The sequence below is a fragment of the Peromyscus californicus genome, unplaced genomic scaffold, assembly GCF_007827085.1.
Source record: "Peromyscus californicus insignis strain IS unplaced genomic scaffold, ASM782708v3 Scaffold_15__1_contigs__length_86483966, whole genome shotgun sequence".
NCBI classification, from domain to species: domain Eukaryota; kingdom Metazoa; phylum Chordata; class Mammalia; order Rodentia; family Cricetidae; genus Peromyscus; species Peromyscus californicus.
In genome coordinates this window covers 58,980,345-59,005,939 of record NW_026294447.1, presented here as the reverse complement: position 1 = coordinate 59,005,939, position 25,595 = coordinate 58,980,345, and the positions used below count along the sequence as shown (strand labels likewise).

At 48.4% G+C, this 25,595-nt stretch overlaps 1 long non-coding RNA gene across 1 annotated transcript; it reads right to left on the bottom strand.

The window, feature by feature from the left end:
- Positions 1-18,070: 18,070 nt before the first annotated feature.
- LOC128110941 (uncharacterized) lies at positions 18,071-23,757 on the bottom strand. The gene is made up of 2 exons (XR_008218418.1): positions 19,260-23,757; positions 18,071-18,465 (listed from the first exon to the last, which is right to left on the bottom strand). It is a non-coding gene; the product is annotated as an uncharacterized LOC128110941 (long non-coding RNA).
- Between the last annotated feature and the right edge of the window lie 1,838 nt (positions 23,758-25,595).

Sequence of the window (25,595 nt, the reverse complement as noted above, 5' to 3'; positions counted from 1 at the left end):
GGGAGCACATGGACTCTGGACAAACAGTTAGGGAGCCTGAATGGGACCAACCTAGGCCCTGGGCATGTGTGTGACAGTTGTGTAGCTTGGTCTGTTTGAAGGCTCCTAGCAGTGAGATCAGGACCTGTCCCTAGCACTAAACTGGCTTTTAGGATCCTGTTCTTCATGCTGGATTACCTCTCCTAGCCTTTATGCCACGGGAGGAGCTCAGTCCTGCCTCAGCTTGATGTGCCATGCTATGTTCAAGTCCAAAGGAGGCCTGTCCCTTTCTGAGTGGAGACAGAGGACGAGTGGGTGGATGGGGAGGGGAGTAGATGGGAGTCGGTGTGGGGGGTGGGGTGGGAGGTAATGGGAGGAGAAGGGGGGAGGAAAACTGTGGTCAATATGTAAAATGAAGGAAAAATGTTAATAATAAAGGAAAAAGCCCACTAACTATATAAAACAAGGAAAGTATAGTAAAAGCTACAAGAGAGAAATACCAAATTACATTTAAAGGCAAGCCCATCAGAATAACAGCAGATTTCTCCACAGGAAAGCTTGGGATGAAGCATCTTAATTTGCGAAATCACAGCTGCCAACCCAGATGACTATACTCAGCAAAGCTGCACTCAAAGGAAGAAGGAAAAAAAAAGGCTAAAAGAGACTGAGACCACTAAGCCAGCTCTATAGAAGATACTAGAAGGAACCCTTTGGTCCAAGAAAAAGACAAACACACCCAGGAGGTTACAGTAAAGAATAAACCTCAGCTGAACAGTAGTGAAGCAAATGAGGACTAGAAAAACATACCAAACACTACAAAAATAAACAAAATGATAATAATTAATATATATTTCAATAAGTGAATATTAAGTCAAGTCCTCAATCAAAAGACATGGGCTAGCTGAGTAGATTTTAAAGTAGGACCTATCTATCTGTTGTCTCTAAGAAAGACACCTCATCGCCAAAAAAAAGATGCTACCTTAGGGTAAAAGAAGGTTAGAAAACAAAAAAAAAGTATTACAAGTGAACGGAACTAGGAAGCAAGCAGGTGCCACTGTTATAATATCTGACAAAATAGACTTCAAACAAAAATTAGTCAGGCGTTATAAAGGTCATTTCATACTGATAAAGGAAGCAATTCACCAAGAGGACATCACAATTCAAACATAAATGCACCCAATTTCATAAAACAAATGCTGCTAGAGGTAAGGTCAAAGGTTAACCCACACACAATAATAGCAAGTGACTTCAGTGTCCTATTCATCCAAATAGACAGGGCATTGTGACCAAAAAAAATAAACAGAAAAATCTCAGATAAATGACATCATTGAGTAAATGGACCAAATACACATATCCAGAACATTCCATCCACACACTACAGGATGAATATCTAGTCTTCTTAGGAGCTCATGGAACTGTCTCTGAAATAGATCACATAACAGGCTACAAATCAAATCAAATAACAAATATTGGAAAACTGAAATAGCATCTGATTACATTAGAAGAAGGCTAGAAATCAGCAATAAGAAAAACTAGGATACACAGAACCCCTTGGCATTAAACAATACTCCATTGGATGATGAATGGGTCATTTAAGAAATCAAGAAGAAGAAAAAAATTAAAAGCTTTCTAGACTTAAATGAAAATGAGAACACGACCTATCAAACCGATGCAATATGATGAAAGCAGTCGACAAGTGCCTGCATTAAAAATAAATCAGAGGGTTACATCAATAATAATGCACCTTCAGGCTTTGATAAAATAAGAGCAAGTCAGCCTCCAGATCAGTAAATGAAAGGAACTGATTCAGAGCCTCTAACCACCGAACTATCTAACCAGACCTCTGGCAACTTTTTATTTCCCTCTCTGGTTTCTTCAATTAATCAGAGGTCATTCAGGGGTATATTGTTCCATATCCATGCATTTGCATAATTTCCATAATTTTCCTTGCTATTGATTTCTAGGTTTTGTAAAGATTTATTTTACTCTCTCTTTCTCTGTCTATCTCCCCCTCCCTCCTCACCCCCCCACCCCCGTGTGTGTGCACATGCGTGCGTGCGTATGTGTGTGTGTGTGTGTGTGTGTGTGTGTGTGTGTGTGTGTGTGTGTGTGCCTTCTGTGACAGGGCATCAGAGTCCCTGGAACTGGAGTGGTCCCACAGTAGCTAGAGAACCCAACAGCCTGGCAGTTACTCAGTCCACTGGGCCAGGTGTCTCAGTACTCCCAATATGGTGCCAAAACCCTGGAAGATTCCTGAAAGGACACTGGTCCTTAATCAATGATGGAAGTCTGGGAATGGTGGTTCTGATATTCATGAAGGAATCAGCAGCAGCAGCAATGGGGTAACTCAACTTGGCTGCAGGAGGGAAGTCTAAGCCAGCCAAAGGCAGGTAATCTTCCTCCTGCTGTGCCCCCTTTCATCTGGCTTCCACCAAAGGTGCTGCCCCATGTTCAGGATGGGTCTTCCTAGACTAACTATGAAAATCACGATAATCTCTCAGCTTGGGCTCCCTACTCAGGTGATCCTAATTTGTATCAAGTTGACATTAAAACCATCATAGGCCTGAATAACCAAAGCAGTCCTTAGCAGAAGAGCAATGCTGGGGGAGGGGGGTCTCATGCTCCCCAATCTTAACTTGTATCACAAGGCCGTGATAACAAAAATGGGTGTGGTGGTGGCATAGAGCAGATCTGTAGACCAACAGAATGGAACAGAGGACCCAGAAGAAACAAACCACAGAGTTACAGGCACCTGTTTTTAAGAAAACATACGCTAGAGGGAAGATGACCTCCTAACAAATGGTGCTGGGAAACCTGGATTTCCACTTGGAGAAGAATGAAGCTTGATTTATATCTCCCACCCTAAACAAAGATCTATTCCAAAGTCCTCGCTATAAAACCTGAAACTTTAAAACTGCTAGAGAGAAACCACAGGTAAATTCTTCAAGATACAGAACATGCAAGGATTTTCTAAAAGGAACTTCAGTAGTATTGGAAATAATCTTAGGACATGGCAAATGGGATGGCATGAACTTGAACAGCTTCTGCAGAGCAAAGGCAGCAGTCACCAGAGTGAAGAGACAGCCAGCCTGCAGAGCCAGAGAAAACCTCTGCCCGCTAGACATCTGACAGAAGAGTGATATCTAGAACACAGAAAGAAATGCAAAAAATTGAACTCCCAGAATCAAATCATCTGATCAACAAATGGGCCAGTGAACTGAGTAGAGTGTTCTCAAGGATAAAATACAAATGACCCATAAACATGAAAGGAACTGACCAAAGTCACCAGTCCCTAGAGAAATACAAATCAGAACCACAATAGGATTCCACCTCACTGCAGCCAGTATGACAGTCCTTAAGAAAACAGGAGCAGGGATGGAGAGATGGTTCAGTGGTTAAGAGCACGTACTGTTCTTGCATCACAGAAGCTGGGTGCCTCACAACTACCTATAACCCCAGATCCAAGGGATCTGATACCTTGGACCTCCACAGGGACCAGTACTCACACACACACACACACACACACACACACACACACACACACACACACACTCACCAACAGCAACAACAAAAAAACAGCAACAGCAAAACAATATAATGCTTTTAAAAAGGGAAAGCAAATGGAGAATTCTGGAGAGCTATGGAAAAAGGAAGCCCTTGATCATGGCTGGTGGGATGCAGAGGAGTCGAGCCACTGCAGTAACTGTTGCTGGGTGCCTCCAAAACTAAATCAGAACTATCATATGACTCAGCTGTACCACTCCTGAGTATGTACCAAAAGACCCAAAGTCAGTGTGCCTCAGAGGCCCGTGCACATCCATGCTTCTGCGGTAGCATGTATTTACAATATTTACAATAGCCAGGAAATTGAACCAGCCTAAATTCCCATAAACAGATGACTGGATAAAGAAATTGTGGGGCATATATACAATGGAATTTTATGTGGCCATAAAGGAAAATGAAATAATGACATGTTCAGGAAATGGATACAACTGGAACTCATGTTAAGTGAAATAAGGCAATATATATACATATGAGTGGGGTTGGCAAGGGGTCAAGAGGTCTTGCAGCCCTTCAAGAGTGCCTCGGTTAAGTTCTCAGCACCCATGTTGGGTGGCTTACAACCACCTGTAACTCCAGCTACAGGGGATCCAATACCCTCACCACCCTCTCTGGCCTCTGCCGGCATTTGTACACATGGAACATGCATGCGCGCGAACACACACACACACACACACACACAATTATATATTATACATTTATTATATACTCTACGTGTGTGTGCAGGTCATTAAACTAAAAAGTGAATCATGACAAGAAGGAACAGATATTAAGTGGGTAGAAAATAGAGGGAAAGTAAAATTGGGACTGAGTCGGGGAGAAAGGGAACCAGCGGGGTTGGGGGGTGGGTGAGGTGGGGGGTGATGGGGGGGGTCGAGGACAAATGAGAACAAACTCCAGTGACACACAGGTGTGTTTGAAGACGCCGTGGTGAATGCATCATTTTGTATGCTAACCTAAGCATTATTTTTGAACATCCATAGCGGTATTGATGGGGCTAGAGAGCTGGCTCGGTGCCGAAGAGAACTCACTTCTCTTGCAGATGACCTGGATTCAGCTCCCAAAACTAACATCACATAGCTCACAGTGGTCTGTCACCCCAGGGCGCACGGTTTCCATAGGCATTGCACTCATGTGTACCCTACACAGACACAAACACTTACACACAATTAAAAATAATACAAAGCCATCTTAAAAAATAAGAATATTAGGGGATAGAGAGATGGTTTGGCGGTAGTGTGGATTGCTCTTCCACAGGACCTTATTTCAGTTTCCAGCACCCAAATCAGGCAGCCCGTAGGCCCAGTAACTCCAGTTCAAGGGGATCCAGAGGCATCTATCCCTAGGTGCATGCGCAGACATGAATATATACACGATTAAAATAAATCTTTTAAAAATAATAGTCACAGAAATAGAAAAATTTGAAAATATTCCTATGGACACTCCCCCAAAACAAAAACAAAACAAAACAAAAAATAAATAAAACCCAAACCTTTAAATACTCAAAGCAATCTTGAGCAAACACAGCAAATCCGGAGGCATCCTACTACCTAACTTCAAAACATACAGCAAAGTTATAATAACCGAAACAGCATAGCATGGGAACAAACAGACTAGGTAAAAAGAGGAGAGAGCTTGGAAAACAATCCATATATCTATAACCAACTGGTGTTCAGTGAGGTTGCCAAGACCATGCACCAGGGAAGTGGATGTAAAAATTATGTCCCACAGCTCCCAGGTCACCATCTACCTCCATATCAGAAACATTGGGGTGGGGACCAATGGAGAAATATCAGAAGCTCGGATGTGACCTACCTCCAAGAGCCTTTCCTCCCTCGTTGGACCTTCCCAGAGTTCTTAGTATGGACCCCTACCTGCAAGCCTTGGTCCCTGGACAGTAGAGTGATGATCTCTGGCAGGCCAGGCTTCATCTACCCCTGCAGACCACCTTCCACCATCCATCCCCAAACACCCATTTTTCATCCTCCCACCCCAAGTGAATACTCAGTAGCCCTGGGCCAAAAGACCACTCAGGAAACTCTGCTGCATTTCCCTAAGTCTCTGAATATCAATGGTGATATTTGTAATTCCTCGGGTCCACCCAGGCTCACAGTCCTTCCCACTTACCATGAGGAAACCCCCCCCCCCCCCCCCCCCCCCCCCCCCCCCCCCCCGGTCAGGTCCTCCCTGCCAGTGTTCTGTTGATGCACAACCCTAATTAGTCTTAACAATACAAACCTGGAGTCAGATACTGAGGGTGAAAGCTGAAAGACCAGAGAAGCAGTGCCGCCAGCCACCAGTCCCTTCTTACCTGGAAGAAATCCAAGACCGAATGGGAGAGATTCTATCTCTAGGAATCCTCAGACTGAATGGCCGGAGATTCTGTCTCCACCCACCTTACATTCCTGTCTCCACCTTCCCAGTGCTGGGATTAAAGGGGTGTGCCACCACTGCCCAGCTCTGTTTCTCTTTTAGACTGGTTCAATCTGGTCTAGCCCAGGGTGGCCTTAACTCCTGTCCTTTCTGCTTCCTCCTCCCAAGTGCTGGGATTAAAGGTGTGTGCCACCACTGCCCAGCCTCTATGGTTAACTAGTGACTAGCTCTGCCCTCTGATCTCCAGGCAAGCTTTATTTGTCAGAATACAAACAAAATGGCAGCCCTAGGTCTGGGGGGTGGGGGTGGGGGTCTTCGCTAGCCCAGCTGCTGAGCTGAGCTGGTCTTTGAAGCTTCTTGTGGTCTGACCTCCACAGCATCCCTCAGCATCCACCCCCAGCCCTGGGCAGCATCTAGCAACCATCCTTGCTGGCAGTGGGCAAGTAGGTCCACGTAGAGCTGGTAGAGCTGGCTTCCTTTAGAGAGGGGGACAACAGACTGATGCCAAATGCCAGGGATAAGGAATTGAAAAGATGCCTTCCTTACAGGTGGGTCTGCCTCTGACACAGTGCAATCCGGCTTTCTCACCGCCCCAGGCTGGACACAGCAGCTTCACTGGCAGAAGCCCTGCTGAGGCTCACCCCTGCTGCTTTAGTCTGGTGTACTACTGGGGAGCAGTAGTTCTTCTCATCGTGGGGCTCCCAGGAGAGTGGGGTACCTGTGAGAGGAGAGGAGAGGAGTCCCCTAGTCCCACAGTTGGCGTATGAATCACACTGATGGCGATTGGCACATGCAGCCTAGCTCTCCAACTGGGTTGGGACCCCATAGGTAGTCGTGTAACTGAATGGGATGGTGGGTTAAAAAAATATTGGCACCATAAAAGGTTTCTAAATGCACATGGACTGAAAATTCATTCAAAACTCAAATCCATAACCAATGCCCACCCATGTTGCATCCTGTGACTTCACTGCAGTCTTGATCTGAACACACAACACGCTTGTGCACAGCACATGCCATCTCGGCATGCGATGCCAACAAAAGTCTCCCCTGGCCTCCAATTCAAGCCTACTACACATAATGAACTGCAGTGCTTGACTGTACAATACACAGCATCCTACTCTTATAGAAACATAATCATTTAATTACCGAAATCAAAGCTTTGAGTGTTTTCCTGGCATCATTTCTCAGTGTGCATCCAATTAGTATACCTTTGGAGTCTATTGTTACAATGTTTGATTTTTAAAACTGCCATTTGAGTGGCTGGCTTAATTTTTATGTTAAAAAAATCTTTAAATGGATTTTGGCCTAGGATTAGGACAGAATTCCCAACAATTTCTGAAATGGCACTAAATGCATTTCTGCCATTCTGTACCATGTATTCATGTGAAGCAGTGTTCTCAGCTTTGATGATTATGAAATAAAAATATCAACCAACTCTGGAAAATGTTGAAGAGGTTCTTTGTCCTGAAGGATCAAATATTCAGTCAGGATTTAATTGTTTATATAAAGAAACATTTCCAACTCATTGATACACAAGTTTGCCTTAATATTTAATAAATTGGCAAAAATATATATGCCAAAGAATTTTTAATAACTTTATAATTTAACCCTGCATGATGGCATATGCTTTAATTCCAACAGTTAGGAGGCAGAAGCAGGTGGATCTCTGTGAATTTGAGGCCACCCTGATCTACATAGTAAGTTCCAGGACAGCCAGGGCTACATAGTGAGACCCTGTCTTGAAAAAAACAAAAATCAAGCACTATGAGTAAGTGTTTGCTTTGTATATCTATCTTATAGACCTGTGCTGGGTGACATAAAAAAATTTTAGGGGAAGCCTGGGAAGATGGCTCAGTGAGCAAAGGGTCTGCTGTGTGAGCATGAGGACCTGAGCTCAGAGCCCCAGCATCTACATAAAAGCTAGGGGTGGCAGCACACACTTCTAACTCCAGCATTGAGAGAGTGAAGATGAAAGGGTTGCTGAGGCTTACTGGTCAACCTTCTGAAAAACAGTGAGCTCTAGGTTCAATGAGCAAGTCTGAGGAAGGACAGAACAGAGCCAGACTTCCTCTGGTCTTCACATGGACATATATGGGCAACACACATGCACACACATTTACCATAGATACACAACATCTTAATTAGCAAAAGTAAATTTCTTCCATGAGAAATTGGATTGGAATATATAATTTATAATATATATGTATAAATTTTGGGGGTGTATTGTCAGCGTTCTATCTGGGGTGAATAGATGTTTGCTCATCTCTCCCCATGGAAGGTCACAGAATAGAGAAACAGCTGCCACTCATGCAGGCTGGAGTACAGCTGGGGGCAGGCGACTGTGCTATACACACAATGCGACCAGAGGGCCAAACTGACTAATTCCCATGAAACATACACGGAGGGGTGGACTACATCGTTTCTACCCCAAGCCCAGGGAATAGAGCCTGAAAGTTGGGACATACCCCATTCCCGGTTGTGGGGTTAGGGACCACCCTTTCCTTATGGACCTTCCCAGGAAATTGTCAGCCTAGAAAGAAACTGCAGGGGGAGTATGACAATCAACAGGGGAGAAATGACAGCTCCTTTAGTGGCCAAGCCCTGAACCCCATACCCCTTAACCTGATGCTGCCCATTCTCCCACATGGGGCTCTGTTCACAGGGCTCTTTTTCCATAGGAAAAGTGCCCAGTGGCCACACTCCAATTCCAGCCTCTGTTCCAGGCACAAAGTGTTGCTAGTGTCAGCACTGGGCATAGGGCAGGGCAGGAGAGGCAGAGGCTAAGAGACCTAGGACTGATAGAGCATCTGACACTCACTGGGCACCACACCCATATGCTCTCAAGTCCCAAGAACCCAGGTCATTCAACAATGGCAGTGTTCAAAGAATACAAAGGACTGCCCAAAGGTCATACAGCAGTTGTGTGGGAGAGCTGGGCTGAGTGTTCAGATGGGTCAGAGTGTGAGCCGTCTTTGAACAGCCCCATCTTAGGTTTAGAGCCCAAGGTTGACTAGACTGGCTGGTATCAGTACCTTACCCCTTGGTCCCTTGGTCCCTTCCCAAGGCCGGGAAGGATAGTGATTGCTGGAATGCAAACATTCTGTGTGTGGGAATCTCACTTCTATGCTTAGGTGGTGTGTGATCAAAGTCAGTTTGGCCAGGTGGGCCACCCTGATACCCATCACAGCAGGAGGGGCATGGCCAGTTGAACATCCTCAGAGGAGGGATAGTGACCTCTGTGCCCTGGAAGCAAAGGAACATGAGCATTAGGAGACCTAGACACTAAAGGACAAACCATCTGTGTGAAAAGGGCCTTATCACAAGGCCCCATTAACTGGTAGGGGAATTTGAGAGAGACTTGTAGTTTAGTTGTATCATACAAAGTGACCCAGGGACAGAGAATCAGAGTATCACTTGCTTTGGTTTCAGAAGGAGCTAGACAGCCAGGCCCACTCTGACCTGATAACATTTTCTATCTATCTATCTATCTATCTATCTATCTATCTATCTATCTATCTATCTATCTATCATCTATCTATCTATCTATCTATCTATCTATCTATCTATCTATCATCTAATTTTTCCAGTCAGGGATTCACATAACACAGCCTGGCCTTGAAGTGGCTCTGCCTGCAAAGATGAACTCCTTGTTTTTCTTCCTTTATCTTTCTGGAATTCCATGTGTCAGCCACACTCCTGTTTTAGGTGGTGCTAAGGATTGAAACCAGAGCTTCTTGTGTGTCAGGCTCTACTCACTGAGCTCCATATCCAGTCCCTTTACTCTAACACTGTTCCTTTCTTCTAGCCCACTTCAGACACAGCACACACTTGTCTCTATTTTTACAGCTTCTTTCTCTCTCCTTGTCATCATATGCTCTGCTACCTGGCTGCCTCAGCACCTTCCTACCTCATGTAGAGTTCCCACAGAAAGCCTGGTCCTCAGATACATATTAGTCCTTTTTTTTGTAAAAAAGAAAAAAAAATCATGGATTTGGGAGTGGAACTTAGAGCATTAAAAGCACTGGGTAGACATTCTGCCATATCCCCATCTGACTGGGAGGGTTTCTTAGATGGCCCAGGTCCACTCCTGATGACCCTCTCTCTATTCCTCTAGAATCCATCAAGGAGATTTACTTGGAACTGGGATACTGGTTGGAGCATACTGGCTTTTGTGTTTGAGGGTCTCTGTCAATTTCTAGGGCACCTGGGAGGACATCTAGGGAGTGCACAATCACTAGATATAGGCAAGCATGAAAATATGACTCTGTGTCCAAGAGAAGGAGTCAGGGACCACAGGTGTCTATTTCTGGACTGAGGGGCAGGAATTGTATCAGTCTATGAATTACCTAGAGAGAGGGTATTGTAAACTAACAAGCTTCTGAAGGAACTGCTAATTCAAAAGGAGCTTTGGAGAGAGTCCCCAAAACAATGAGAGCCTTAGAGGGAATCCCCAACAAATGACAGCCTTAGAGGGAGCCACCAACTCAATTAGAGCCTTAGAGGGAGTCACAACTCAATAAGAACCTTAGAGGGAACCCCCAAATTAGTAAAAGCATTGGAGAGAACCCCCAACTCAGTAAGAACATTAAAGGGAGCCCACAAATTAAGGAGAGACTTGGAGGGAGCCTCCAAACCAATGAGAACTTTAGAGGGCGCTTCCAACTCAATGACAGCCTCAAGGGGAGCCCTCAACTCAGTAAAAGCCTCAGTAAAAAAACTCAGCAAGAGCCTTAGGGGGAGCACTCAACTTAAGGAGTGCCTTGGAGGGAGCCCCAAACTCAATGAGAGCCTTGGAGGGAATCCCTAAATCAATGGATCCCTAACTCAATAGGAGCCATGGAAGAAGCCTACAGCATAGTGAGAGCATTACAGGGAGCCCCCAACTCAGTATAAGTCTTGGAGGGAGCTTCCTAGGCAATAGAGGCTTGGAGAGAGACCCCCAAATCAGTAAGAGCCTTAGAAAGAAAAGAAAATTCAATGAAAGCCATAGAGGGAGCGCCCAACTCACTAAAAGCCCCAACTCAATGAGAGCTTTGGAGGAGTTCCAAAGTCAATGAGAGTCTTGGAGGGATCTTCAACTCAATGAGAGAGTTTTAGAGGGAGCTCCTAACAAATGATAGCCTTACTAGGAGTCCCTACTTAATAAGAGGCCTGGAGGGAACCCCCTAACTCAATGAAAGCCTTAGAGGGAGCCCCCCTAAACAAATGAGAGATTTGGAGGGAGCCCCCAACTTAATGAAGATCCTTTGAGGGAGTGTCCACTCAATGTGTACCTTAGAGGGAGGGCTGTGGAGGGATCCTACAACTCAGTCAGAGCCTGGGATGGAGCCCCTAATTCAGTGAGAGCCTTGGAGGAAGCTCCTAACTGAATGAGAATCTCAAAGGCCCCCCCCCAACTAAATGACAGCCTTTAAGGGAGGAGCTGCAAACTCAATTAGAGCCTTGGAAGGAGTCCCCAACTCAACAAGAGCCTCTGGAGGGAGCCCCTAACTCAATGAGAGTCACAGAGGGAGCCTGCAAGTCAATGAGGGCCTGAAAGGATCCCCCAACTTAATGGGAGCCTTTGGGGGAATTCCCAACTCAATGAGAGCCTTAGAAGGAGCCCCCAAATCAGTAAAAGCCTTGGATAGAACCCCCATCTCAATGAGACCATTAGAGAAGCCCCCAAATTGAGAAGAACCCCAACTCAATTTGAACTTTAGAGAGCCCTCAACTCATTGAGAGCTTCAAAGGGAGCCTCCAACTCAGTAAAAGCCTTGAAGGGAGCCCTCAACTCAATGAGAGCCTTAGAGGGAGCCACAAACTCAGTCTTTGAGGGATCCCTAACTCCATGAGAGCCTTAGAGTGATACTCAACTCAATAGGAGCCTTAGAAGGAGCCCACAACATAGTGAGAGCCTTACAGGGAGCCCCCAACTCAGTGCAAGCCTTGGAGGGAGCCTCCTAGGCAATGAGAGCCTTGGAGGGAGACCCTAAATCAGTGAGAACCTTAGAAAGAGAAGAATATTCAATGAAAGCCTTAGAGGGAGCCCCAACTCACTAAAAACTCCAACTCAATGAGAGCTTTGAAGAGAGTTCCAAATTCAGTGAGAGTCTTGGAGGGATTCCCAACTCAATGAGAGCCTTAGAGGGAGCACCCTAACCAAATGAGAACTTTAGACAGAACCCTCAACTCAATAGAGGCTTAGAGGGAACCCCTAAATCAATGAAGCTCCTTGGAGGAAGTGCCCACTCAATGTGTGCCTTAGAGGAAGAGCTATGGAGGGAGCCCCCAACTCAATCAAGCCTGGGAGGGAGCCCCTATTCAGTGAGAGCCATGGAGGAAGCTCCTAACTGAATGATTGACTCAGAGGGAGCCTCCAACTCAATGACAGCCTTTGAGGGAGCCACAAACTCAATTAGAGCCCTGGAAGGAGTGCCCAACTCAACAAGAGCTTAGGAGGAGCCCCTACCTCAGTGAGAGTCATGAAGGGAGCCCCAAACTCAATGAGAGCCACAGAGGAAACTCTTAGTTCAATGAGACCCTTCGAGGGAGCCCACAACTCAATGAGAGTTTAGAGGGAGCCCCCAACTCAGTAAAAACCTTCGTGGGAGAACCCAACTGAATGAGAGCTTTGAAGAAAGTCCCAACTCAATGAGTGGCTTGGAGGGGAGCCAGCAACTCAGTGAGAGCCTTAGAGGGAGCCCTCAACACATGATAGACTTTTTGGGAGCCCTGACAAAATGATTGTCTTAAAGGGAGCCCTTAATACAACGAGAAGCTTAGCAGGAGTTCCCAATTCAATGACAGGCATAGAGGGAGTCCTCTACTCAATGAAAGCCTTAGAGGGAGCCCCCAGCTCAGTGAGATCCTTGGAGGAACTCTCCCAAACAATGAGAGCCTTGGAGAGAGCCCCCAACCAAATTGGAGCCTTGAAGAGAGGCCCCAACTCAATGAGAGCTTTGGAGGGAGCCCCCAACTCAGTGACAGCCTTGGAGGGTGTCCCCAACTCATTAAGAGACTTGGAGGAAGCCCCTAACTCAATGATAGCTTTAGAGGCAGCCCCTAAGTCAATGATAGCCTTGGAGGGAGCCCCCAACTCAATGAGAGTCTTTGAGAAAGCCCCCAACCCAAATGGAGTCTTTGAGGAAGCCCCCCCTCAATTAGAGCCTTGGAGAAAGTCCCCCAACTCAATGAGAGCTGTAGAGGAAAGCCTAACTCAATGAAAGCCTTGGGGGCCCCCAACCCAATGAGAGCCTTGGAGGGAGCCCACAACCCAATGAGAGCCTTGGAGGGAGCCTCCAACTCAATGAGGGCCTTAGAGGGAGTTTCTAACTCAAAGAGAGCCTGTAGGGAAACCTCAACTCAATGAGAGCCATGGTTAGAGCCCCTAACTCAACAATAGCCTTAGAAGGAGCCTTTAAGTCAATTATAGCCTTAGAGGGGGTCCCCTAACTCAAAGAGAGTCTTAGAGGGAACCACAAACTCAATGAGAGCCTTGAGGGAGCCCTCAATGAGACCCTTGATGGAGCTCCAAACTCAATGAGACCCTTGGAGGGAGTCTCCAAATCAATGAGAGCCTTAGAGGGAGCCCCTATCTCAATGAGAGTCATGGATGGAGCCCCTAACTCAATAAGAACCTTGGAGGTCACCTTCAACTCAATGAGAGCCTTAGAGAGAGTTCCCAACTGAATGAGAGCCTTTCAGGGAGCTCCTAGCTCAGTGAAATCCTTGGAGGGATTCCTAACTCAATGAAAGCCTTGGAGGGGGCCCCTAACTTAATGAGAGCTGTGGAGGGAGCTCCCAACTCAATGAAAGCCTGTATGAAGCCTCCAGCTCAATGAGAGTCTTGGTGGGAGCTCACAACTCAGTGAGAGCCTTGGAGGGAGCTCCCAATTCAATGAAAGCTGTGCAGGGAGCCCCCAACTCAAAGAGAGCTTATGGGGAGACCCCAATTCAATGAGATCCTCTTGTGGGAGTCCTAAGCACAGCAAGAGCCTTAGGGGGAGCCCCTACCTCAATGAGAGCGTTAGAGGCAGCCCCTAAGTCAATGATAGCCTTAGATGGGGCCCCCTAACCTAATGAGAGCCTTAGAGGGAGCCCCAAACTCAACAAGAGCCTGAGAGGGAGCCCCTAACACAGTGAGAGACCTGGAGTGAGCACCCAACTGAATGAAAGACTTAGAGGGAGCTGCAAACTTAATGAAAGCCTTGGAGGGAGCCCCCAACTCAATGGTAGCCTTATTAATGAGAGCTTTACGGGGAGCCCCCAAGTCATTGAGAGCCTTGGAGGGAGCCCTGAACTCAATGAGAACTTTGTAGGGAGTCCCCAGTTCAATTAGAATTTTAGAGAGATCCCTTAACTCCATGAGAGCCATGGATTGAGCCCTCAACTTAATGAAAGCCTTAGTTGGAGCCTCCAACTCAATGAGACCCTTAAAGGGATCCCCTAACTCCATGAGAGCCCCAAACTCAATGCAAGCCTTAGAGAGAGCACCAACTCAATGAGAACCTTAGAGGGAATCCTCTAACTCCATGAGAGCCTTGGACTGAGCCCCCAATTCATTGAGAGCCTTGGATTAAACCCCTAACTCAATGAGAACCTTGGAGAGAGTCACCCAATTCAATTAGAGCCTTATAGTGATCCCCTAATTCCAGGAGAGCCATGGATTGAGCTCCAACTCAATGAGAGTCTTGGATTGAGTCCCCAACTCAATGAGAGCCTTTAAGGGAGCCCCCAAGTCAATGAAAGCCCTTCAGGGAGTCCCCAACTCAAAGAGAGCTTGTATGGAGAACCCAACTCAATGAGATCCTTTGTGGAAGCTCTTAACAGAATAAGTGCCTTAGAAGGAGCCCCCAACTTAATGAGAGCCTTGGAGAGAGCCCCCAACTCAATGAGAGCCTTAGAGGGAGCCCAAACTCAATAAGGGCCTAAGAGGGAGCCCCTAACACAGTGAGAGACTTGGAAGGAGCACCCAGATGAATGAAAGCCTTAGAGGGAGCTGCAAACTTAATGAAAGACTTGGAGGGAGCCCCCAACTCAATGATAAACTTAGCGGGAGCCCCCAACTCATGATATCCTTAGACAGGGCCCCCTAGCCCAATGAGAGCCTTAGAGGGAGCCCCAAACTCAATAAGAGCCTAAGATGGAACCCCTAACACCGTGAGAGCCTTGGAGGGAGCCTTCAACTCAATGAGAACGTTGTAGGGAGTCACCAATTCAATTAGAGCCTTATAGGGATCCCCTAATTCCATGAGAGCCATGGATTGAGCCCTCAACTCAAAGAAAGCCTTAGACAGAGCCTCCTACTCAATGAGAGCCTTAAAGTGATCCCCTAACTCCATGAGAGCCATGGATTGAGCCCCAACTCAATGAGAGTCTTGGATTGAGCTCCCAACTCAATGAAAGCCCTGCAGGGAGTCCCCAACTCAAAGAGAACTTGTAGGGAGAACCCCACTCAATGAGATCCTTTGTGGGAGTCCTGAACACAGCAAGAGCCTTAGAGGAAGCCCCCCAACTCAATGAGAGCCTTGAAGAGAGCCCCCCAACTCAATGATAGCCTCAGAAGGAGTTCCCTAACATAATGAGAGCCTTAAAGGGAGCCCCTAGCTCTTTGACAGCCTTAGAGGCAGGCCCTAAGTCAATGATAGCCTTAGATGGAGCCTCCTAACTCAATGAGAGCCTTAGAGGGAGCCCATAACTCAATGAGAGCCTTAGATTGAGCCCCCAACTCAGTGAGACCCTTATAGGGAGTCCCCAATTCAATGAGAGCCTTGAAGGGAGCTCCCAACTCACTGAGAGCCTTAGTGGGAGCCCCCAACTCATGACAGCCTTGGATGGAGTCCCCAACTCAATAAGAGCCTTATTGGGAGTCCCCTACTTAAGGAGAGCCTTATAGGCAGACCCCAACTCATTGAGAGCCTTGGAGGGAGGCTCCAAGTCAATGAGAACCTTGGAAGGAGTCCCAAGATTCAATGAGAGCCTTGGAGGGAGCCCCCAACTCAATGAGAGCCTTGTGTGTGGGGGAGTCTTCAACAGAATGACAGCCTTAGAGGGAGAACTGTGGAGGGAGCCCTAAGCCTCTAAGTCAATGAGAGCCTTGGAGGGATCTCCCAATTCAAGAGAGCCTAAAACACTGCTAAAGATTCCCCTTTTCTTGCTTAAGAGGATGGTGGGCTTGATCCTGACTTGTAGCTAAGGAAACTGAGGCCTAGAGATGAGAAAGCCACATTTACCAGTGGTTGGTGACACAGGTGGGTTTTGAAACATAGCTTATACCATCAGACAGCATTTTATTTATTTATTTATTCATTCGTTCATTTTGTTAAAGATTTATTTACTTTTATTTCATGTGGATGCTGGGAATCGAACCTGGGTCTTCTGAGGCAAGACATGTTTGTAACCACTGAGCCATCTCTCCAGTCTCAGACACCATTTTATTATCTAATTATGTGTATGTGTATGCTGTGCATGCATGTGCATGTAGAGGCCAGAGGTTGACATGGGCATCTTCTATAATCCTCCACTTTTTTTTTTTTTTTTTTTTTTTTGGTTTTTCGAGACAGGGTTTCTCTGTGTAGCTTTGCGCCTTTCCTGGATCTCGCGCTGTAGCCCAGGCTAGCCTCGAACTCACAGAGATCCGCCTGCCTCTGCCTCCCGAGTGCTGAGATTAAAGGCGTGCGCCACCACCGCCCGGCAATCCTCCACTTTTAAAGAGGATTTTTTTTTTGCATTTGTTTGTTTGCATGCATTGTGTGCATGTGCTAAAGCATGCATGCAGAGAAGATCAGAGGACAACGTGCTGGAATCAGTTCTCTGCCTCTACCATGTGGGTCCAGAGAATCAAACTGTGGCTCAGCCACAGGTACTTTTACCCCTGAGCCATCTTATTGAATGTCTCTCCACTCTAGTTTATTTATTTATTTTGTGATATTTCTTTCACGCAGCTAAGCTGATTTGGCTAAGCTGGCTAGTCAGTGAGCTCAGAGGTCTCTCTGCCCTTTCCTCCTCAACATGCTGGGTCATAGACATTCATTGGACAGGCCCATACTGCTGTAACTGGCATCTTGCATGAGCGCTGGGGCTCTGAGCTCTGCTGGGGCTCTGAGCTCAGGTCCTCATGCTGGCATGAAAAATACCTTACTGACTGATCCATTTCTCCTATTTGTGGGTGTCCCTTCTGCTGTGGGGCTGACCACCCCTCATGAGGGTTGAAAAGACCACCTTATGCCTGTCAAATGCATAGTCATTTTTGAAAAGTGTTTTCCAAAGGGGCACTTAGTTTCTGCCCAAGATTCACTGGGGAAGGGGATAAAAGTCTTAAAGCAGATATGGGTAGCTGGAGGCTTCATAGTTCTCTCTGCTGGTCTGACCAGCTGTAAGCAAAACCACCTTACAGGAGGGACAGGAGACAGGCCTGCCTTCCTAAGCCTCAGTTTCCTCCTGTGTCACATGCAGCCTTCTATGAGAAGTGCCACCAGGGGGCTGTAGAGGGACGCTGGTGGGGCAAGTGCCCCCACCAAAGCCCTCAGCAAGACGGGGGCTGCCTGCCTTTGTCTCGACAGCAGGAAGAGGGGGAAATGGGGCTGAGGCTGGGGGGCCCCCCTCCTCCTGCCCAGCAGCCCAGATGAGGTGGCTGTGTGGGTGGGCGGGCAGAGGCTCTGGGGAAAACAGTGAGTCACCACCGGCCAGAGCCTGAGTGGAGCGTGTCCCTCCCGGCTGGAGAGAGCGGTGGCGGCAGGTTTCATGGGTAATTATGTAATTTATGAGTCTCCTGCTCCGGGCTCTGTCTGAGTCAGCCCGGCTGAGTCGTGACCAAGCTGAGGCCCAGCAATGAGAGGCGCGTGGGCACAGGCTGTATCCCAGGATCTGGCCTCTGTTCCTGAGGGGGGTTCAGTTTGTGCAGAAGGAGCTGGAAGGGGGGCTCATGTGAGACACCAGGATGATAGGAAAGGGTATCTTTTCATGTCCCTGATTCCTTAGTCTGACTATGGGGCTGGTACCCAAGGTCAGGAATACAGTTGTGAACTCCTGCTTTGGGATGTTGCTTTCAGCAAAGTGCTTCCAGGACAGAGGCCAGAGACATCCCAGGAGGTCCCCCCTGAAGGAGTCCAGACCATGCTTTTAACCCCCACCCCCACTTAACAAAAGTCCCTCTGAACACAGACACGTAGGCATATTTACATTTTATGATATATGTTTATTATTCAAAGGGCTCCACACATTGAGACTTTGAAAACCAAGAGCAGAAATCTTTTCTTATACCCATGCTCAGTCCCCTGGGTCTGCCTACCCAACCCCCACCTCAGGTTCCTAAGCAAGGGCTGCTCAGGTCCCGCTGAGATCTGAAATGCAAGGCTGGGGTGGGGGGCGGGGCAATGGTAAGAAGCAGAGGGTATTGGGGGGGGCGGGCTCAGTGGCAGATGGCACAGGGTGTGGCTGGGGTACTGGATCTCACTGGGTCCGGAATGGTCCTGGTCCTCTCAGAGGGGCGTCTTCTCCAGTCAGAAGGCTTCATTGTCTTAAGCAGGAGATCCAGGGAGGGAGAGGTAACAAAGATGGGCAGAGCCGCTCCTGGAAGATGGAAGCAAAGAAGGCATCAGAGGGAGTTCCAAGTTACTCTGGGTTATGCTAGCATCCCATAACCGCTGAGCCACCTGACCAGCTGGCACAGAGACCTGTGTTCCTTCTTCACTAAGCGGCCCTGGTATGCCTTCCAGCTTAGTCTCTCTATCTGCAGGGAGCCACCACCCAGGACAGAAAATAGATGGAGATCCCCGGCTTGTACAGGTGGCAAACCCATGTACCCTTGTCCTTTCCTTCTGGCATTCTCTCTCCCAACTGGCTCATCCCACCAAGCCCTCCCCCTTTCTATTTTTCCTGGCTAAAACCCACCACAGACACCACCACACCCGGAAAGAGATAAATAAATAAAAGAAAAACAATCTCAACTGTGAAAAGCAGTCCAAATCAGAATTCTTTTCCGGCCTGAGTTAATTACACTTTAAACTGGCATGTTTACTGATGGGGATTTCGAGTTAACGGAGACGCCCCCCCCCCAACTGTTTGTACAGTAAACTTTGCAGGCTGGCGGCTCCCCCAGGCCTTGGCAGCCCCGCAGCTCTGGCTACCCTGCCTGCCAAGGAGAACGTAGCAGAACCATGTATTTTTGAGTGTTAGAGAAAACGAAGCTGTCGCAGATGGCAGGATTGGGGTGGGGTGGGGGTGGGGGGAGAGCAGGGCTGGGATGTGTGCCTCCAACCTCATTCTGTGTATCTTCTACACAACTTCTGGACCCCTTGTGCCCTGGGAAAACCCCATCCTTGCTCCAACCCCTAAATGAACCAGTCCTGAGGGCAGACACTTACCAGGCCCACTGACGGCTTCAGGTCAGGCCTCAGGGCTTGTTCATAGCCATAGCTGTTCCATGGTCATACCCAATGGGACTGTTCCAACCTAGGACTAGCAGTGTGGATGGAAAGTAGGTGGAGTTCCTGAACGTCTACTTTGGAGGACCAATCCAATTCACCTGTCTACAATGGAAAGACAAGCCAACAAGCATTCACAGCGCCTTCTCTGGACGCAAACTGGGCAAGCACAGGCACACATGCGGACAAGTTCCCAACGGCCCCTTCCCAGTAGCGTCGATAAAAGATCGCAAGATGAGCGTCCGAGAGCAAGTGAGATCGTGTGTTGGGTTGGAGCGAGAAGGCTTCCTGGAGGGGGCAGGGCCTGGGGCAGCCTGCCCTCCCTCGGGGTCCCTCGCACTCCCAACCCTGCCACCTTCCTTTGGAGGCTGCTGTTCTGCGATGCGCTAGCTGCCCTCCACGTCGCGGGGATAATGAGAAAATGATGGACGAGCCTCCATCAGGCCCCATGTCCCAGCCCTCAAGCCTGTCCTCGCCCATGACAAATGGCCCCACCACCTCCACAGGGTCTTTTCAGTGGCCCCAGCTGTAGCGAGCGTTGGTAATATTGCTGGAGATTTATGTTGTCTGCCCTGGATGTTTCTCCCTTTCCTTGTTTCTTAATTTCTTCAAAAAAAAAAAAAGTGTGTGTTTATTTATTCATTCCACAAACATCCTCTGAGTGCCCCTCACAGCCGTCTATTCATCATCTCCTGTGCTAGCATCTAAACCCATTTGATCCAAGGAAGACAGGTATTTTCTGAGCATCTACTCTGAGCCAGCCCTAGGGGTCCACAGGTTCTCACAGCCTTTCAAATCTTGACAAAGAAACACCACTAACTCACTAGATGTGGGTCTGACTCCACGTCCCCACCCCAGGGGGACAGGATCCTACAGTCCTGAGTCCTTAGCTGCTCAAAGATGTGATAAGAGAAACTGGCCAGACTCCTATGAGGAATGACGTCTTCAGAACTGGCCTAGTCTACCCAGCACACAAGCCAGGAGGTATTCAGCTCTTCAGCCTCTGATGGGAGGCAGCAGGCTCATTCACACATACATACAGACACACATGCACACATGCACGTGCGCACACACACACACACACACACACACACACACACACACACACACACACAATGACAGAGACAGCTAATGCAGGCCTTCAGTGGAAGCAAACAAAACAGCCAATTTGGGCCTGATATTTAACATCCACAGTGCCCTGGGTTTTCTGATGGAGTAGGCAGCCCTATTATAAGGCAGACATGAATGAAAGCATCTTAGTTAATGGGAGAGGAACCAAGTAAGTTAACAGGGAAAAAAGAAAAGCTTGACAATCCTGGCAAGCAATGTCTTGGGAAAAGTGAGCCTGCCTCACTGTGCAGAAAGATGTGGAGACCTATTCAATGAGCTGTTTGTCATCTATGGCTCATGGGGTCATTTCTAGAGGTACCTGGGCCAGCACAAGCAGAAATGTTAAGAACACATAGCCTGAAGCCCTGTCTCCAGATGGGTTATCTTGGAAAGTCCTCAAACTCTCTGAGTCCTAGTAAATTCCTCTTCTGTAAAACATAACCTACTCCCCTGCCTGGTCACAAATACTCACTGGAGACAGCTAGTACTTACTCCCTACACACACACCTCCCCCCTCTTAAAAACAGTAAAGGAATGCACCACTGCTTCAGTCCAGTCACACCCAGAAGAAACTATGGGATGGGCAAATTGGCTTTAACATCTGCCAGGCACAGAGAAACGGCCTGTGCTCTGTGACCTTGCCACACAGGGTTTATGCACTATCTCAGAGATGGTGAATTCTCTGACCCCTGAAGTGCCCCCAGGGACTTTCTTCTTGCCTGCCTGCTGTCCTGGGGGACAGACATTTTCACTTGACTCATTGGATGAGAAAAATCCTTTGTTTGTCTTTTCTTCTCCTCAAACAATAGAGAAATCTAGTGATTTTGCCTTTAATAAAAGTCTGCCTCAAGCGGGAGGGGTCAATCCTCTCCAGGTCTCCGTTGAGTCTGGAATATGCATGCTGCTGATTGCTTGGCATCCCAGCTGACATTCTGTCTCAAGCATAATACTCCCTTGGTGGGTGAGGTACCTGGGGCTTTCCCCATCGAGTGGTGAAGGGACTTGGGGTGGCCTTCCTGCTGCTGCTGTGGTGTGGCTGCGCTTACATTGGAACAATTAAACTGGGAGACCAGCAGCAGCCTTGCACACGCTTAATATATTCCAAAGATGTGCCATTAACAGCAATTTCCATCTCCAAATGTTCCCATTTACTCAGGTCCATGCATCAAATATCAGCCCTGACAGAGGATCAGGGCTGCTGCACAGGGGCCCTACGGGGCCTCTGGCTCACCGCCACAGAAGTGTTCATGGAGTGGAGGGTGGGGGTTGTGCTCCGCTGAATCTGAGGACTAGCATGGGGCCCCAGCTACAGGAGTGGAGAAAAGCCTGTAGACCTAGCTAACCTGTCCCCCGTTGCAACAACTCTCAGAAGAGTGAGGTTCTGGAGTGGGGTGGGGGCGAGGGACTGGAAAATCAAACAGCCTCTAATAAATACAAAGACTATGCAAAACCCAGCTTCCATATTTATGGAATCAGCCACCACATCTTATGGAATTCCTGCTCCATGCTCACCACTTTCCAGGGGATTAACTTAATATGGTTTCTGCCTTTGGGGACTCTATTAGTCAATCAGCACGCTTCATTATTCTGTCACTATAGACCTGGCCTGGATCCTAAGGCTTAGAATACAGCAGAGGATAAGCCAAGGAAGTAAGAAAAGAGGAAGGGAAAGGAGGGAGGGGAGAGAGGGAAGGAGGAAGAGAGGGAGGAAGGAAAAAGAAAGGAAAATGTAAAGGTCTGTCCCTACCCTGGGAAATTGGTTTTTTTTTTTGGGGGGGGGGTTGGAAAGCCTGGGAACATGAAGACTGTACTAGGCAGTTTGGGACAGCAGGTAGCTTGGGAGGAACAGCTAACAAGTAGACTGATAGACAGTGCTAGTGTGTGGAAAAGGAAGGCGCTGGATAGCTGTTGCCAGCCAGCCTTCCATGGCACTGCTGAGCAGGGACCATTCCATCCCCCTTGGAATCCTGAATTCCAGTGAAAGGAATGTGCGAGCATGAAGGCTGAGGAAGAGGGATGGACTAGGTAGGGAAAAGGCAACCAGGACCAGCTCCCAGAGGGAGGGGCATGGGCAGGTCTTCCTGAACAAGAGGAAGAGACTGAAGAGAGACCACATACCCTTTGGGCAGGTCTGTGGGGGAGTGACGATGGAGAGGGGAGGGAGACACTGTCTCTGTGGGCACAGAGGATTTTGGTGATGAGGAGACCCAGAAGAGGTGAAGAAGCCCACAGGGTAGAGCTGCCAAGGTGAGGGTGCTACTTGCATTGGAGGGGGAAGGGGGAACGGCAATGCAAGCCTACTCAGAAAGAACTCTTTGCCACTCTGGAGATCCTTACTAAATACCAAATGTCTCTAGCCTACGTCTCCAAGGCTCCTACTGGGCATGATCAGCTGCTTTCTGATCTCCAGGTCAAGCCTCTATGGCAAGCCAGAGTGCAAAGATGGAGAAAGCATGCGTTATGTACAGGCCAAACCCTGTCTGGGACTCGCGTCTGCTTGAGGTAGGGACACAGCTGGGGTATCACTGCCTCATACTCTCAAGGGGACATTCTATGCTGTTTCCAACAGAGGAGAACTGGGAAGGTAAGAGGCCAGGGCGCAGGCTCACACACAGACTATGGTGTCAATCAACACAGAGGCTTCTGCTGCTGGCATCAGCATCTCAAAGCAGAAGTGGTCCAGGGTAGGATGTCAGCATCCAAAAAGTAAGCATCTCAGAGACAACCTATTTCAGGTACTACGAAGCAGCATGGACTCTACATAGGGTGCTTCTTCCTCTAAGATGGGCTTCCTAACCCCCACTGAGGGAGATGTGTTGCTCTGGATCAGGATGAGTCAGATACATGCCTGACCATCAAGCTGTGTCCAGTGGGCCAGCAAAGCATGTCCCTCCCCTGACACCCAGGCTCACAAAGGTGAGATCCAATACTAGAGAGAGATGACCATGTATTATACCATCATGAGGAATGGAAACCCATCATGGGCTATATGTACAACTGGCTGGCCTGGTTCTTTCGCAAGTATTATGCCATCCCTTCAAGCACTTTTGGTATTGGGAGGCACCCCAGGTGCAGGGCATGCAGGCATGCAGCCCTCAGTGGAATGCCTTAGATAGGGACAGACACCCACTCTTGTAGCAAGAGGCATGGCAAGTGGACAGATTCCGCTCATCCATCGCACACCAGGCCAATGCTTCGTGGCCAGCCTGCAAGGTTGGTGTGATCCCAGCCTGCAAGGTTGGTGTGATCCCAGGAAGCTCCTCAGGATGGATGTGAAGCTGAGGCTCAGTGAAGAGGGTGGCAAGTGTCATACAGAGTCCATGCATTCACCTACCGAGCAGTGCTGTGGCACCTGGTATGTACTGCTGTGTAGCAGGAGTGACAGGTGGTATTGAAAACAGGCCATCTGTGTTATATTCGTCATTAATAAAGCGAACTCATCACAGACAACCTCTCCTCAAGTACCCAATGCTGGCTGCTGCATCCATGGAGCTTGCATCACCTCCTGAAGCTGTCCTGGGGAGGGGGGTAGGGTAGATATGAATGGTGAGAGGAGTTGGACACAGACAGCACACAGCCTGTCCCACCCAGCCCAGTCCCCACTGAGGTAGCAATCTAGAAGCACCATCCCATTTCCCACCCCCTCGGGGGGTAGTGGGGCTGCAACTCCAAGTGCTTCTCCAAGCTGAGTGTTGATACCGAGAAAAGATCAACCATGTATTATTCGAAGTCAGCTAAGCGAATATAACACGGTCGATCTCCCTTCAAGTACCAGCAGAGGTGCTGAGCCGAGGTAGTGGCATCCTAGACGCAGGCTGCAGCGGGCACCGACGGCTAGTGGACCAGGTGAAGTACATTAGAAACAATTACTTTCCAGCTGGTCGACCATCCGTCCTATACCCCAGAGCAGAGATGATTCCACGTTCTTCCCAGAGGTGCCGGGGCCTCCACTCGGCCTCCCTGGAGGGATTTGATACCGAAAAGGGGTTCACCGAGCAACATTCGTCCTCCAGATGCAAAGTTGCTCGGGTAACCTCTCTCCGAGTACCATGGAGAGGCTCGGATGCTCAGACCAAGGCCGATGCTTCAAGGTGGCTGTGTTTCCAGAAGACCCATCCCTGGAGTTTGTACCCCGTCTCCCCATTCAGCAAGGAGCCACCCTCCACTACCTGAGAGCAATTATCCCATCACCTCCCCGGCGCATCTACCATCCTTTCATCTCCCCAGAATGATTATCTAGAGCCTTCCCTGAGATTGACCTGGAGACCCAGGTAGATAGGGGCTGGCACTGAGCAAGAGAAGTGGGCACAGTGCAGGAAGTGAACACAGAACTCTGCTCACTCTCAACACTCCTTTGCCAGCCCTGGAGTCAGGGAAGCCCTAAGATCCTGCATGCACACCCTCCACCCTCTCAGCGAGGATGCCTTCCAGAAGGAGCAAAGTGGCAATGATGCCAACATCCAGAGATGCTCTTCTTTGGGCCCAACCACCGCATACCCCCCAACCTGGCACCCCCACCCTGTCATCCCTCACAGGTGGTTTAAGAGGTAACAGCAAGAACTGCTTGACCATTCAGCCCATAAACAAAGCAGTTAAAATGTCAAAGACAAACATGGATGGAGGAGAGGAAGAACAATTGAACCAGACCCTAGACAGTCTCCCTTCACACAGTAGAACAGTTCATCTGCAGAACCCAGACAAGCGTGTCACAGGAGAAGGCTAGCCAGTGAGGGTCAGGACCTGATGACATGGGCCACAGCAGAGGCTGGATTCTGTGCGCACCACCCGTTTTGTAAACCGTGGAGTGGGACCGACAGCAGAATCCTTTCTCTGACATTGGCAAGAGTTCTCACAGGCTTCTAGCCTTGCTGCAGCGCAGAAAGAGGCCACTCGCACGCAGTCTATCATAAGGGGAAAAGACGTCACGGGCAGTTTCAGCTAGGTGTTCTGGAAACTGACCTGTGGATCAGAGGCTCTTTCCCGACCTGGCATCACCTCTTGGGAGTGTTCCTAAGAACCACACAGTGGCAACGGCCATGGCTAGTGGTAAATACAAGCTCCAGCCAGCAAGCATGTTTAGAACTTCCAGGGTCTTCCTCCAAGCACCTGTCCTGGAGAGGGCTCCAGCCACTGACCAGCTCCAAGATAATGGTGTTGCCTCTGAGG